The sequence below is a fragment of the Gadus macrocephalus genome, chromosome 4 (assembly GCF_031168955.1).
Source record: "Gadus macrocephalus chromosome 4, ASM3116895v1".
Classification (NCBI taxonomy): Eukaryota; Metazoa; Chordata; class Actinopteri; order Gadiformes; family Gadidae; genus Gadus; species Gadus macrocephalus.
The window spans coordinates 14,210,933-14,225,998 of NC_082385.1; the positions used below are offsets into that span (position 1 = coordinate 14,210,933).

At 44.5% G+C, this 15,066-nt stretch overlaps 1 pseudogene; it reads left to right on the forward strand.

Annotated features, from left to right (window-relative positions):
* LOC132454872 (netrin receptor UNC5D-like) overlaps positions 1–15,066 on the forward strand; it is a 74,001-nt pseudogene that overhangs the window by 42,588 nt on the left and 16,347 nt on the right.

A 15,066-nucleotide genomic window follows, 5' to 3' on the forward strand; every position in this document is an offset into this window, starting at 1 on the left:
AACCCTGTGGAAATTGCCATAAGTGAGAGACACAATTTTGCACGTTGAGCACACAGTTGTGTGACTCGTTTATTTAGTAAGAGAGAAACAGGAAATCAAACCGTGCTGAAGGTAAACAAATCCCGCATGGGCTCTGACGTCATGAGACGCTCGTAATCCTTAAAAGAGACATCGATCCCTGAACCACCAAGACAGTAAACGACATGCCTAACACAATTGAAAGAACAACACATAACAAAATACTGTAGGTGAATTATGTTACACTCACTACAACCCATTAAATACGGTATGATTTCTAGATGTCATGGCAACGTCCGCTCGCGACACTGGACTTGCGATCGAGGCATCGACGCGGACGTTCATTCACATAGCCAAAAACAAGAGAATAGATGGCTAGATAAAATAAACATCAAGACATACAATTCTAAAAAGAACAGATGAAGCAGCTACCCTTTTTTCCTTCGCGGTTTGCCTACAGCTGCGCACCTGCATTAAATATAGGCCTATCCGTGTATTGTCACAATTTCTCAGTATCGAAGGTGAAAGTAGAAACGGGTGGCCAAAAGCTGTCATATTGTTAGTTATCACAGACAATTTTAAGTAGAAACGGGTGGCCAAAAGCAGTCATTTGTTAGTTATCACAGACAATTTTCAACAATGAATGATCTGTACGGAGCTCCATAAGGGACATTAGGGAGAACGCTCCCGGACAGAACCTTAGTTTGGAAGTCATGCTTAGTGACACGACAAATAGCCTACTTCCAATTGAAATACAACATTTAGAAAATAGGCCTACGTGTCCCTGATCACGTTTCAATAGATTAAATAACGTGACAGTGTCACGTATTTTCGTGAGACCATACCCGTACTTCCATGAGTATACTTAAAGGAAGTATACTATCCGCACTATCTCCTACGTTATTTTTTCAGATGTGAGTGCTGTTCCAAATCGAGTACTCCGTGGTGCACTAACCGGAAATTACGATCACGACTGCCGCCGTGGCTACTCCCCCGCAATAAACATCCCGCTTTGAACGGTGAACTCTTTACGCCTAGCAGCTATAAAAACTATAAAAACTACAAAATGACTCTATTAATGCAGGCTATGTGGAAAATGCGCCGACTTTGGCTCAGCCTGGCTCCGCCTCTTCCGCTACGTAGCTAAGATGGCTGCCGTTGAGTACGGGGAGTGTCCTTCGATCCACACTTAAGGATTAGCCCGTTTTGAATACGGCATCCGGGTCCTTGAAGTATACTTCTTTTCGCCGGATCTTACTCAAATTTTGGCTAGTAAGTAAGTACGGACAGTACGGGTATTGGAACACGGCACAGGTTCGAGCGTGTGCATGGGTTGAATTGCGTGTGTCTCACGCCGAATGCATGAGACATGAGAGCCCTGTAGGCTACTTACGTGACACAAACCAGCACCGCAAACGTTCTCTCCCGCTTGAGATGACGTGTTTCTTTATAGATTCATGGGTCTGATTCGCCGATTTCCCATGCTGATATCCCCGAAGATTCTCGGGCATCTTCGACAATTTGGCTATAGATTGTCTCATTACACGCTAAATAATATAATTATAGCCTAATTATATATATAGCCTATACATATATATAGGCTATATATATAATTAGGCAATATATATATATACATATAGCATTTGTGGTTTTGGCATAAACATAACTAGGGTGCACTGTACTATCTGCGCACACCCTTTCTGAAGCCTCTCTCTCGCTCTCTCTCTCTCTCTCTCTCTGTCCCTCTCTGTCCCTCCCGCTCTGTCTTTCTATCTCTCTCGTACCGTTTTGTGGAGCACGTTAATTGTCTTAGAACACTCCCATTCAGAATGCATTGGTTTACATTTCGTTTGGTGTAACACGCAAAAAGTCGGACTATCGTGCTCTGGAACACGCTTCAATAGATTAACGTTCGTGCGCAGGAGCACGCAATCGCGTGATACCGGGTTGAATACTCACACACATCTGCTTCATGACATCAAGCCACAAGGTAGGTTCTCCCGGGAGATTGTTCTCCAGGGGGAGGGTTCTCCAGGGATAAGGTTCTCCTGGGTTAGATTAGGGTTCTCCAGGGTTAGGGTTCCACATGGCAGGATCAGGATACCTACTGAGAGTTTAAAGCTGTACAGCAACATAATAATAATAATAATAATAAATTAAATGTATATAGCGCTTAATATGGTACTCTAAGACGCTTTACATATTGCCCTAACAAAACTATGTAAAACAGACTAGGAATAAAAGAAAAACAGGTTAAACATGAAGAATAAGGTGGGAGTTAGGTGGGGAAGGCTAGTGTGTAAAGGTATGTTTTGAGGGCAGATTTGAAAGAAGAGAGGGTTGGAGAGACTTTGATGTGGGAAGGGAGTGAATTCCAAAGGGTGGGGGCAGCAACTGAGAAGGCCCGATCACCCCAAGTCCATCGCTCAGTCCGTGGAACTTGTAGCAGGTTGGCAGAGATGGACCTGAGGAATCGGGAGGGGGCGTGGTGATGGAGGAGGTCGGCAAAGTAGGGGGGGGCTAGGCTATTGAGGGCCTTGTAGGTGATGAGTACGATTTTGTAGTTGATTCTGTGTTTAATTGGAAGCCAATGGAGTTCACGGAGGACAGGTGTGATGTGTTCTCTGGAGCATACACAATTCGATATGGAAACATACACAATTCAGCCCAACATGACCAAATGGGTAAACATGATCACTCATATATATAAAGCTATATAAAATACCCTGTGTTCATATGTTCCTAGCATTGGTCAGCCCCTGGCAGTGTTGATGTTATTGAGCCACTCACGACCGTAATACAGTCATACAGAAGTGAGCGAACAGAAGTGACGGCTGAGAACCCAGCCGGCCTCTGCTGCCGGTGGGCGTATGTATGTACGGTACATGGAAACCTTCCCCTGACGGCGTATCAAATGGAGCGCTGACAGAGACACGACTGTCAGTAACACTGATATGCAGCCGGTACACGGACCACTTCAATCCCGTTCTGACATCCGCCGGTGGAGCGAGGCCCTCTGCTTGTCTTTACGTGGAGCTGCCCTCTTCACATTGTTTCAGCGCTTTCCATAAAGCACGCAGTGATTATTCATATCGGTTTCACATTGCCTCCGTTTGAACCAATCGTAATCCCATTATGAGTTTTATCAAGCTACAATATTTAATTTGAATGCTGTATAAAAGCTATGTTTCTCATTATCCAGCAGTTCATCCTCGCCCATTTCTGGCCCTTAAAATGGTTTGCTTGGTTTCATGAAGTTGGGTAAAGTCAAAGTATATTCATCTTTTATGCGTGATTGCAATTCCTACTTCTGATGCAGTATGATCATCATTATGCATCATGGTGCATAATGATATCCATGTGAAAATGCTAAACTATGAATAAAAACATAAATTGAATGCATTGTGATCTAATATATTATCACATGCATAATTGTGACGCATAATTGAAACAGGAAAGTATATGATGATCCATTATTTTAAGGGTTGTAATTTAGAAAAGAAAGTAGTTTTATGTAATTAGTATACACGACCCACAGGTCATCGCGATGGTGACCACGGCCAAGTTCCAAGTTCACAGGGCTCCTGCTTCTAAACTCGGCTGTCCAATAGTCACAAGATCTTTCAAAGTCAGGTCAGGTTCTTTTTCATATTCACAATTAATGTCACAAAGGGCTCCGCACACGCCCGTATCCAAACAAGATGAGACGTCTCTCTCCTCTGACACCCTACCCCCTGACCTGCCTGATAGCTTTGGGCATCCAACAATCTTCTAGTCGGCTAGAGAGGAATAGGTGACATTGTACCGATCAAAAAAGGCCAAGAGAGCATAAGGAATCGCAGGTCATCAAGTATGTTGTATTTAGTTTCAGTCTGAACCCACAGTCTGTAGTTTCAGACTACAGTCTGTGGTTTCAGATTGTATCAACACTATATATATTGTAGGCCTGTAGGATGGTCTTGGTTTGGGTTTGAACCAGAAACTTTGGGCTCTGATGTAACACCCCCGCCACTCGACCAGGGGTTCCCAACCTTGGGGTCGGGGCACCACTTTGGGTCCCCTGATTTGCAGATAGGGCCGCAGGAGATCACAGACATAAGTTATAGATATCTTAGGATCCATTTCAGCAAATTTAGCGTCCGGCATACAGAAACTCAGTGCCTAATGATTCATAGCCACCAGCTCATGACTACTAATCGTTGACTGTGTGGTAGAGTGGTGTGATTACGTACACTTGGATGTTGATATCCCCGGCAGATGTTGATTGGGTGAAAACTATTCGTAGATTCACAAATGTTAATGTTGGGGTCGCAAACATATTTAGAGCAAGAAATTAGGTCACCGCCCATAAAACGGTTGGGAACACCTGCTGTTGACAATACGTCCTCTCCTTTATTTTGAGAAACTGCATGACGGGAACATTCTGGAATAAAGGATCACTGATAGCAGGGAGGTACCTTATTCTGAAATGACATCAATCATTTGTCAGCGCTGTTTAATTCTGCATCCCTGATTCAGTACATTATTAAGATCACAAAACTGAACTTTATCGCTACCCCTTCAACGACATCCATCACACATAAATCTCTCTGATGAATGGCGTCGATCAAACTATCCTATTTCCGCTAAATATTAGCCATTTCTGCGATCAGCTCTTCTCATCCATCCCGTGCATTATGAACTACATGTCAATCATGTCTGCCAAATCTGTGTGTGTTAACGTCAATCACGGCTCATGCATGATGGCCTAAACAAATTGTGTGTTTGCCTATCTTTTCATCAAGTGTCTGTGTTTGTTTATCGGCGTCGGGCAACAGTTTAGACCGCTTCAACAGATGCATCTGTGGAAACTTCCCCAGCCCTCAATTAACCTGTTACTGTAACACCAACACTGCACACTTGGTCTGAATTCTCTTCCCATAATGCCTCTGGCTACTTATCAGGCTTCCCCAGAAAAGTACACCTTTTCCTTTTTTCATTTCTACAACGGAGCTCATTATTTTCTTGAAGAACTGAAGCTGGAATTCATTTCTCAGCTCTTTTTCTTGGTGGGGGGACGTGTCTTATGCTGCCACGTGCCGTTTGGATCAGCTCGACAGGGTAATCGCCGGAGATGAGCTAATTTAATGAATTGCTTCTGTCAGATGGTCCTTGTGGATGGCTCCGTGGCACCACACATCAGACCCAAACGCCGTTTGTGAAATGACATTCAGGTGTTGGGTTGATTAGAAGTGCTTTCTCTGTGTGGCTCCTCATTAGCACTAGCTTCTCACACTCCTCTCTCTCGCTCTTGCTCTTTCTCCAGCATACTACCACACACACACACACACACACACACACACACACACACACACACACACATACACATACACATACACACACACATTCCTTAACGATACAATTTCAAACCAGCAGGAATAAAACCTAAAATAAAGTTGTAGGAAACCCACTGAAGCTTACACACAGTTCAGTCTTCTAGCAGACAAAACCTTTTTTGGAGACAACAGGAATCAGTTTCAGTTGGTTGTTGGTTTACATTAAAACAGAATAACAGTTCTTTGTAGCATGATTAAATGAAAGGGTGGTTTAGCAATCAGAAGCGTTCATATCTATAAAATCCCCCAAATGTCTCAGCTTTTAACGCCTGTTCTTTTTATCTTTAATTCTTAGTATCCTTTTTCCAACCACTCTTCTCTCTCTCCCTTGTCTCTCTCCCCCCCCCCCCCGTAGAGGTGGAGAGCAGCAGTGACGTGGTGCTGTACTCTGGGCTGAGTGCGGGGGTCCTGACGGTGGTGGTCCTGATCGTGGTGGTCACTCTGTACCGGAGGAGCCACAGCGAGTACGGCGTGGACGTCATCGACTCCTCCGCCCTCACCGGCGGCTTCCAGTCCTTCACCTACAAGACGTCCTGCCAAGGTCAGCTCACACAGACACACACACACACATGCACACAAACACACACACATACGCACACACACACACGCACGCGCACACAAACACGCACAAATGCCCGTGTCACATTTTTCAAATAAGGGTACATTAATGAACCCTTAAGTAACATTAGTAAAGTAATATGCACTGTTATAAAGCATCAGCATGGGTTAACCCTAACCAACCATCAAATAATGCATAAATGAGTACCTTAGTTAACATATACACCATTATTAAGTTATTAACCAGACCATTAGTTCGTTAATACGTTTGTTTGTTAATACGTATTACTGCAATAACAAATTGTATTAGTAATTTGTTTATTAGTAATTTAACACGTGTCTTATGAACAAGACAAGTATGCACAAAGTTGAATGGACATTTGTTATAGCAACCCTGACCTCGTTATATCGTCAAATCAGGAAGTCCCAGGGTAACGACCAACGGTCTGCCTCCAGCCGGCCTCTCCACCTTATACAAGTATAAAAAAAAAAAAAAAAAAATCTTTTTTTTTTTCTTTTTTTTTTATCCCACCACCACCCCCCCCCCTCTTCGGAGGACAACTTTATTTTTATTCAACAAAATTTGATTTACAAAAGTAAGAAATAGGAGAGAATAATAATAATGATAATGATGATAATAATGAAAAATAAAATAAAAAGGAGACTGAAGTGGCTCCGAACCCATATACCCAAGTGCGCAAGACACACACACACAAAAAAAGTAAAATAACAGACACAAAGAAAGAAAAACACAGAAACAAGCTTTAACATACATACTGACAGACAGACACAGGGACGCACAGTCAGACAGGCAGACAGAGACAAATGGTGGAGAAATGTGGAGTGGTAGATGTGGTCTGAAAGGAGGAGTATGGTGCTATGTGTGTAGGGTAGGTATATGCAAGTGTGTAGCTATAAGGTGTTGTTTGGGGAAAGGGAACATGTGTGTGTGGGGGGGGAACTAGAGAGAGTTAGGAGGGGAAGAGGGGGGGGGGGCTTCGAATGTACATGGCTTACCTTAACTGTTGAATTTGTAGAAATGTGATGAGGGGATTCCAGATTTCTTTAAAGGCGGAGATATTGTTCTTTTTATATGCAGCAGTTTCTTCTGTCAGGATGAATTCTGTGATTAAGTTGGTCCAATGGTTGAAGTGGCAAGATGATTTAGATTTCCAGTTTTGAAAGACTATTTTCTTGGTGATAGCTAGAGAGACAAGGACTGGGGTTTTGTATTTTGAGGGGAAGGGGGAATCTGAGGTGTCTCCTAGAAGACAGAGTGCTGGAGACAGTGGGACTCTGCAGTCCAGGACCGAAGATAGTGTGTTAGTTACTGTGGTCCAGAGAGAGTGAACAGGTTGACAGAGCCAAGTTGCATGGAAATAGGTGTCAATGCTCCCCGAAGTGCACTGTGAGCAAGTGTCTGTGTCAGATAATCCCATTTTAAACATTTTACTCTGAGTGATGTGTGTTCTGTAGATAGTTTTATATTGTATGAGTTGTAAGTTAGTGTTGGTGGTCATAGTGAAGACGTTTCTGCAGATTTGGGTCCAGAAATCGGGGTCGGGAGACAGAGTTAAGTCGCCCTCCCATTTGTTTTTCGAAAGCGTTATTGTGGGGTTAGATGAGGCGATGATTCTGTAGAGTTTTGATATACGTTTTTTGGGGTTGTTGGGTATGTCCAGTAACTGTTCGCTGGTTTTGGAAGGTTGTAGGGTGTTGGTTAATTTTAATTTGCATTTGACATTTGATTAGGGCTTTAAGCTGTTGGTAGTGGAGAAATTGGTCTGTCCCAATCCCACATTTTTGGATTATTGCTTTGAATGACGTGAAAAAAACGTGATGGAGGTGGGTAAACAAGTATAAAATTCTGCCCCCCACCTGCTTCCTCAGTCCTCGTAAGGAGACGAAGAAGGACACGTTAAAGGGCGCCGCTGATGATCTGGTGTCTCATTATAATGACAGACCTGGCGCTCCTACTCCCCATAAACCCCTGATGAATCAACAGCCCTGTTCACCAGAACCGCCGAAGTCCACTAAGCACTGAATGAATTCATCAAAACCTCGATTGGATGTAAAGAGAGAAAAGTCCTCCCAGGTCCACGACGCTCCATAAACGTAGAACTGTAGTGTTAAAATCCGCTCGATAAAACCCTGTGGGAAGCGGCAACTACGGAGAAGCAAATCTAGCGACAGGCGCTTGGGTCGAACCTCGAGCCAAATAATGATTGAGGCAAAACGAATGTGTCTCAGCCTGGGCTGTCTCAGGGCTTTAAAGCTGCATATCTAACACGACACTTCATTTGACCAAAGTCTGCTCAGACTGCTCCGTCTCAGCACAACTCTTCTCTACTAACAGCTAGCATTTTTGCCTCTGACTGGGATACGAACACGACGGCACTTAGGTTTTGACGGACAAGACAGGTCGCTCTCTCTCCTGTTATTTGATCACACGGTCGCTGGGTCGCTCTCCGTCTCGATGAGGGCTCTCCCTTTGCAAATAGATGGAAGAATAACAGCTGACTTTGGTAAAAGAAAAAAAGGGAGACATCCAGGGATTTCAAAAAAACAACTCTTTCTTTAATATCCTCCTCGGAGAATCGAGCTGTCAGAAAACTAATAGTCATCCACTGTCAGCATGAATCCCAACCTTCAGGTCGGGTGAGGGGCGTAGGTTGGTCCTTAGCAGCTTCTCCTTGTGATGGAACAAGTTAGCGATGGACAATCTAAAGCTACAGGAAGCTCGATACGTCGGCGAGGTCAAATCCCTGGCCTTCGCTGTGGCACTGCTGCTAGTACAACTGTAGCTTTGCCTGTCTGACAGGGTCGGGCCAGGGCGTCTAACACAGGCCTTGTTCTAGGACTAATCCACCACCATAGGCACTGCTGTCTGTCTGTCTGTCTGTCTGTCTGTCTGTCTGTCTGTCTGTCTGTCTGTCTGTCTGTCTGTCTGTCTGTCTGTCTGTCTGTCTGTCTCACTCTCTCACTCTCTCACTCTCTCACTCTCTCACTCTCTTTTCTCTTTTTTTTTAGTAAATTCAATTATAACCGGAAAGCCATGATACCATTTAACACAAGATTGTCACATTTTATTCATTCCAATAAACTAAAGGGGTTTAAGAGCTTGAACATAATTCGATTTTTCTTATTGCCAAAACCAAAACAACAAGGTTTCCTTTGTATCCTGCTCACAAGATTGTGGTCCACTGAGGAATAAAGCTGAAAAGATCGCTTTGGTCCATCTATGATGAGCTAGGCCCTCGTCAAAATGTTAAACTAAACAGATATCTGTACCCAATTCTAGATTAAGACAGTTAATTCTGTTTACATATTTCCTATCTTTGTGCTCCAGTTATATACTTTCGTCCTATATGCTCCTACCAATATACAATAAAGGGTCTTCTGGTATTTCTTTGTTTGATCTTATGGCACTAATACAAATACTCTGTAAGGTAATACTACTATATTGATCCCTAAAGAGAACAATTAGGCATCGCAGAAAAATATGAAGAGAAATTGAAGATAAGAAACACAACTTTTTGTGTTTTTTATTTCCGTAGCGACATTGATTGGCTCAGGAGGTAGAGCACGTTGACTTAGAGGCTGCCCAGCCAATGGGTGGAGCTGATGGGTGGAGCTTGACCAGCTCCACCTTTAGGTTCAGCCTCATCCCCGGCTCAGGTCCAGCCAGTCCCCACCTCACTCATACCACTTGGTAACCCACCGTTCTATTAGCATCTAGCTATTGCCCCGGAGGGAGAGCTCTGTCTGGGCAGAAGATGACTGCGGCATCAGAGAGGGGGTTAAGCTTCTCGGACACTTATAGTATTACACAACGGTGTGTGTGGAGGTGTGGAGCTCGTTCTTGACAGCTGTTTATTTTGATGATCGCTACAGAGAAAGGATTATGCTTCCTGGACCCCTATAGTTTAACACTACGGTGTGTGTGGATGTGTGGAGTTCTGTATGAGCAGCGGCTTATTTTTGGATTATCTCCGCCTCCGAGTGAGGGGTACATTTTGTCAGTATAACGCCACAGTGTGTGGCGCAGTTCATATACAACATTGTTCATTATAACGCTGATACACAACACGACTACTAAAAAAGTATCACAAAGTTGTCATTGGTCGTAACACGTCCCCTTCCTTCCTTACATGCCCAAAACACATTATTAATACACTGAAACTAACCTAACTCCTAAACCTATCCAAACCATAACCCGTAAACATCACCATAACCCTAACCATGACTGGGTTGATGGGCTAGCCTAATCCCAATCAGATGGACTAGCTCAAGAGAAGTGGAGCTGGACTAGGACAAGGCAAGCCCCGCCCATTTCGCTCTGCAGTGAGCACCATTTGGTTTGTCTGGCTACGAGAAGGCTGCTAGTTCGATCCCCGGCTCCTCCTAGCTGAGTGTCGTGTGTCTCCGAGCAATACACCCATACATAAAATGAGCTGGCTGTTCCCTTGCATGGTTGACACTGCCGTCGGTGTGTAAGTGTGTGTGTGAATGTGTGTATAAATGGGTGCATGAATCAGGTAGATAAATGGCTGAATGTTGGACAATAATTGTAAAGCACTTTGCGTGGCCACTGGTTAAAAGCACTGTATGAATGCAATCCATTTACCACTCATCATGACACAACAGCAGCGCTGCCTGGTCACGGTGCCTGGTCCCGGACCTGTTTCTGTATGTCCAGTGTGTTCAGGAAACCCCCTGCTGATCAACTCGTCCATGCAGCCTGACCTGAGCGTGTCGCGGACCTACACCAGCCCCATGTGCTTTCAGGACTCCATGGACAAGGAGCTGATGGCCGACCACTCCCTGCTGGACCCGCTGCCCGACATCATGGTCAAAGGTACGGCACACAACGCCTTTAAAGACGGTAGCAGGGCTGAATGCAGCTCGCTGGGTTGGTGGCGCGAGCCGCTAGTGCGCTCACCACGTAGACGACGTGGCTCGCTGAGGCTCCGGTTTGATTCTGACTAAAGTTGTTCACTTTCTCTTTCAACCTGAAATGTTTGGCTGTATTTCCAGTCCTGTACATAAAGGTGCACAAAGCCTGTTAAAAAAATAATAATGGAGAAGGCCACAAAGAAACTAACATTCATAAAGAAGGCCGAACAAAAAAAAGCAATGAATTCCTGTCAGTTTTCTTTTCATCGCTCAGTGTCGGATAGTGTGAATATTCGCTCTGGCGCCGACCCTTTCTGTGCGCCGTTCCCAAAGCATTCTTTGATCAGAGCTGATTTCAGCTTTATTTTATAAAGATATCTTTCATTCTTTTCTTTGTGCCTTTATGTGCAGTACATTGAAGAGAGACAGAAGACAGCTAAGAAATGACGTGTAGCATATGAGCAAAGGAGGGAATCGAACCTGTGTCTCTCACGATGCGTACCGCCTACATGGTCAGCGCACTATGCTTAGCGGACCCCTGTTCCAGCTTTATTTGACGTCAGTACCTCATGACCCGGGGGGTGAGGTGATGGTGACAGATAAGACCAGGGTGTGTTTCCCGTCCGTCCGTCCGTCTCTCCAGAGAGAGGGGAGAGAGCAGAGTACCACGTGATGTCCCATCCAAGGACCTTCCCGCGGGGCGTGGCACCAGACTACCAGGGCGTGGGCGTAGACGCCACGCTGGGCCGCAGGGGGAAGACCCTCTTCATCCCGCACGGCCTGCCCAGGCCTCTTCCCCCTCCTCTGCTGAAGACCACCAGGGTGCTGGGCCACGCCGGAGGAAGGCTGGTCGTACCCAACACTGGAGAGAGAGAGAGAGAGAGAGAGAGAGAGAGAGAGAGAGAGAGAGAGAGAGAGCAGCTATAAACGAAATGAAAGACCAAAAGTTAAGTTAGTGTCAATCACAATCATGTAATTCTGTGGAAAGAGAAAAGTCGGGGATAAGGGGTGAGTTGATGATGGCAGAAAGAATAAAACAACGGCTTCTGACCAGGCGGTTCTCCTCCTGACACACCTTCCTCCTGTCCTCTGATCGTGATTTCATGAGACCGTGTTAAATGTTTTATTTTATGTTCCCGTACAAGTGCTCTGTTCAACGTTATATGTGCGGCAAAGTGTAATTCAGCGTTATTATTCTGAACTGTGATATCTGAAATGTCCCCTAGTGAGGACATTTTTGTGTCTGCTGAAGCCAAGATTGACAAGCAGACACTTATTGTTGGTGACAGGTAGTGGCTATGTGTATGCGTGAGTTTGTGTGTGTGTTTGTTTGTCTATGTGTGTCCGTGTTTGTGTGTGTGTGTGTGTGTGCATTGATGAATGCGTGTGTGTCTGTGTGTGTGTGTTTTTGTGTGTGTGTGTGTGTGTGTTTGTGTGTGCGTATGTACGTACGTATGTGTGTGCATGTGTGTGTGTGTGGGGTTGTGTGTGTGCGTACGTGTTTGTGTGTGTGTGTGTGTGTGTGCGTTGACCTCCTGTGTCTGGACCATCAGCCATGCTTGTGTCTCTCTGTAGGCATTAGCCTGCTGGTGCCCCGCGGAGGGATAGCTGAAGACACGAGCTGGGAGATGTACACGATCATCAACCAGGAGGACAGCAGGTGAGGCCCACACTGAGGCTCTGAGGCCGCCTGCCGCCAGCCCCCCCCCATATACAAACACACACACACACACACACACATATACACACAGATACATACACACACACACACACACATATACACACACACACACACACACACACACGCACACGCACACACATACACACAAATACAGAAACACACGGCCAAATTCACATACACACACGCACGCACGCGCACGCACGCACACGCACGCACGCACGCACGCACGCATACACGCACACACGCATACAACCATAAACACACACATAAACGCACGCACGCACGCACACACGCACACACTCATGCAACCATAAACACACACATAAACGCACACACACACACACACACACACACACACACACCTGCTCCTTGGTCGGAGTGGAGCTGTTGACTTTACGTTATTTTTTTGCTCTTTTCTCAAGTCTTTATTTTCTCCCTCATTGTTGAAACATAATTTAGCTTTGGTCTTTCTACTGTCCTTTTACTTTTGTTCTTTTCATTTATTTCTCTGTTTTCTTTATTTAACATATTTTCTCAATTGTTTAAAGACGTTTTCTGAAAGTATAGCTCAATTTCTCAAAACTCTAAACAAAAACCTGAGAAGAGTTTCTAATTTTCTCAAAACGACACAAATTCTTCTCAAACAGTAAACACAGCTATCCAATGAATATCTCTTAGAGAGCATCAATTAAACACTGTTCAATTCAAAACACTTCCATCAAAATACTTTTAACATATGTTTTGGCTTTATGAGGCCATGTTACATTTTCCAATATATACAATTGTTTAGAAATAGCTTTCTTTTTAAAGTTGCAATTAGGTGGTACAGATAGTATAAAGACTGTTGCCATATTGTAATACAATACTGTGAATATATCATATATTTATTGCATTGACACAATCGTATCAGAATAGGATACAATGCCTATTTGTCTATCCAATGAGCTCCAATGGGCTAAACTCATAATCCCAGCTTCCCAGAGTCATACTGTACACCCATAGTTCATGCTGTAACGTTGTTCTGACAATACACCAATGTTACCAATTTTGGTAAATTACAGTACAGTAATTGCACTTAAGTAAAATGAAAAACACTATAGTAAGAAAATGTTTAGACTGTCTTTCGGGGGATTTAATGATGAAATCAGTATAAAAAGGTAACAAAGCAAATATATATTTTTTACTGTAATACAGTAAAATGTTCAACTGAACTGATTGCATAAAAAGCTTTTCGTAGGCCAACAAAAATATAAATAAGAATATAAATGAGTTGAAACAGATCTACATTTAAATCAGTATGTATCCCACCTCCAATCCTGATCAGGTCAAAGGACCATATCTACAACACAGTAGAGCTCACCGAGTCCTCTTTTATGCTCTGACACACGATTGAAGTGTTTTGCCAGTTGAGTTTGATCAGGTGAGAAGTGAGCTAGACTTATTGGTAATTAGTTGTTGAATGCGTTTTGAATTCCAGTGTGATCCAGGTGAACCAAGTGTGCTAAATTATGTGATTTGGGCTTAAGGTACGGCCACACTGAACGCGTTACGCGCGTAATCCTACGCGCGTAACGCGCCTAACCTGTCGCTTGATCATTGTGTGTCACAAAAATGGTTTAACGCGCCTTACGAGCCTACGCAGCTAGATGAGCCCGCCCAAAACTTATTTTCCCCCGCTACTTTTCTTTCGCTCCACAAACATGGCTGAGATCACCACCATCGCTGCGGTGTATTTGCTGTGGGAGTTCGAGGAGAGTAGGAAACCCAAACGCTGTCGTGTTTGGGTTCATGACATCCTCCGTAGGCGCTCACAGCTGGGTGAGTTTCACCACCTCCTCGTCAGGACACCAACTACAGGCGCTCCATATCAGCTGCGGAGCGCCTGTCCTCCGTCTCTCTGCCAGTGACGTCGAGTCAAGCTCAACGCTAATTGGCTATCGCGGCTCAGCGTAACGCGTAGGAGTGGAAAAAGGTCCATTTTTTGAACTCCGCGCGTAGGTGCGTTGGGCGCGTTATTTAGGTGCGTAAAACGCATCTAACGCGCTGCTTTAGCACGTGTAACGCATCTAGGCGCCTAAACCAATGGTTCCCTATGCAAAAATTTCGATTTTCTACACATCCTACGCGCGTAACGCGTTCAGTGTGGCCGTACCTTTAGAGTCCAGCAAAAATGTGAAAACAGTTGAATTGTGCTTAGAGTTTAGCAGTCTGGAGTCTTGTAGTTGATAAACAAACGCACACACTCGCACAAACACACACACACACACACACACACGCACACACAGACATGCACTCAAACACACATGACTGAGTGCCAGACACAAACACTAACTTGACACAGTGTGTGGTCTTTGCTCATCTTGCACACACTACAGGGAAGACATGATGGGTCACCAATAGAAGTGTGTGTGTGCGGGTATGTCCAGGTGTGGTTGTGTGTGTGTGTGTGTGTGTGTGTGTGTGTGTGTGTGTGTGTGTGTGTGTGTGTGTGTGTGTGTGTGTGTGTGTGTGTGTGTGTGTGTGTGTGTTAGTGTGTGT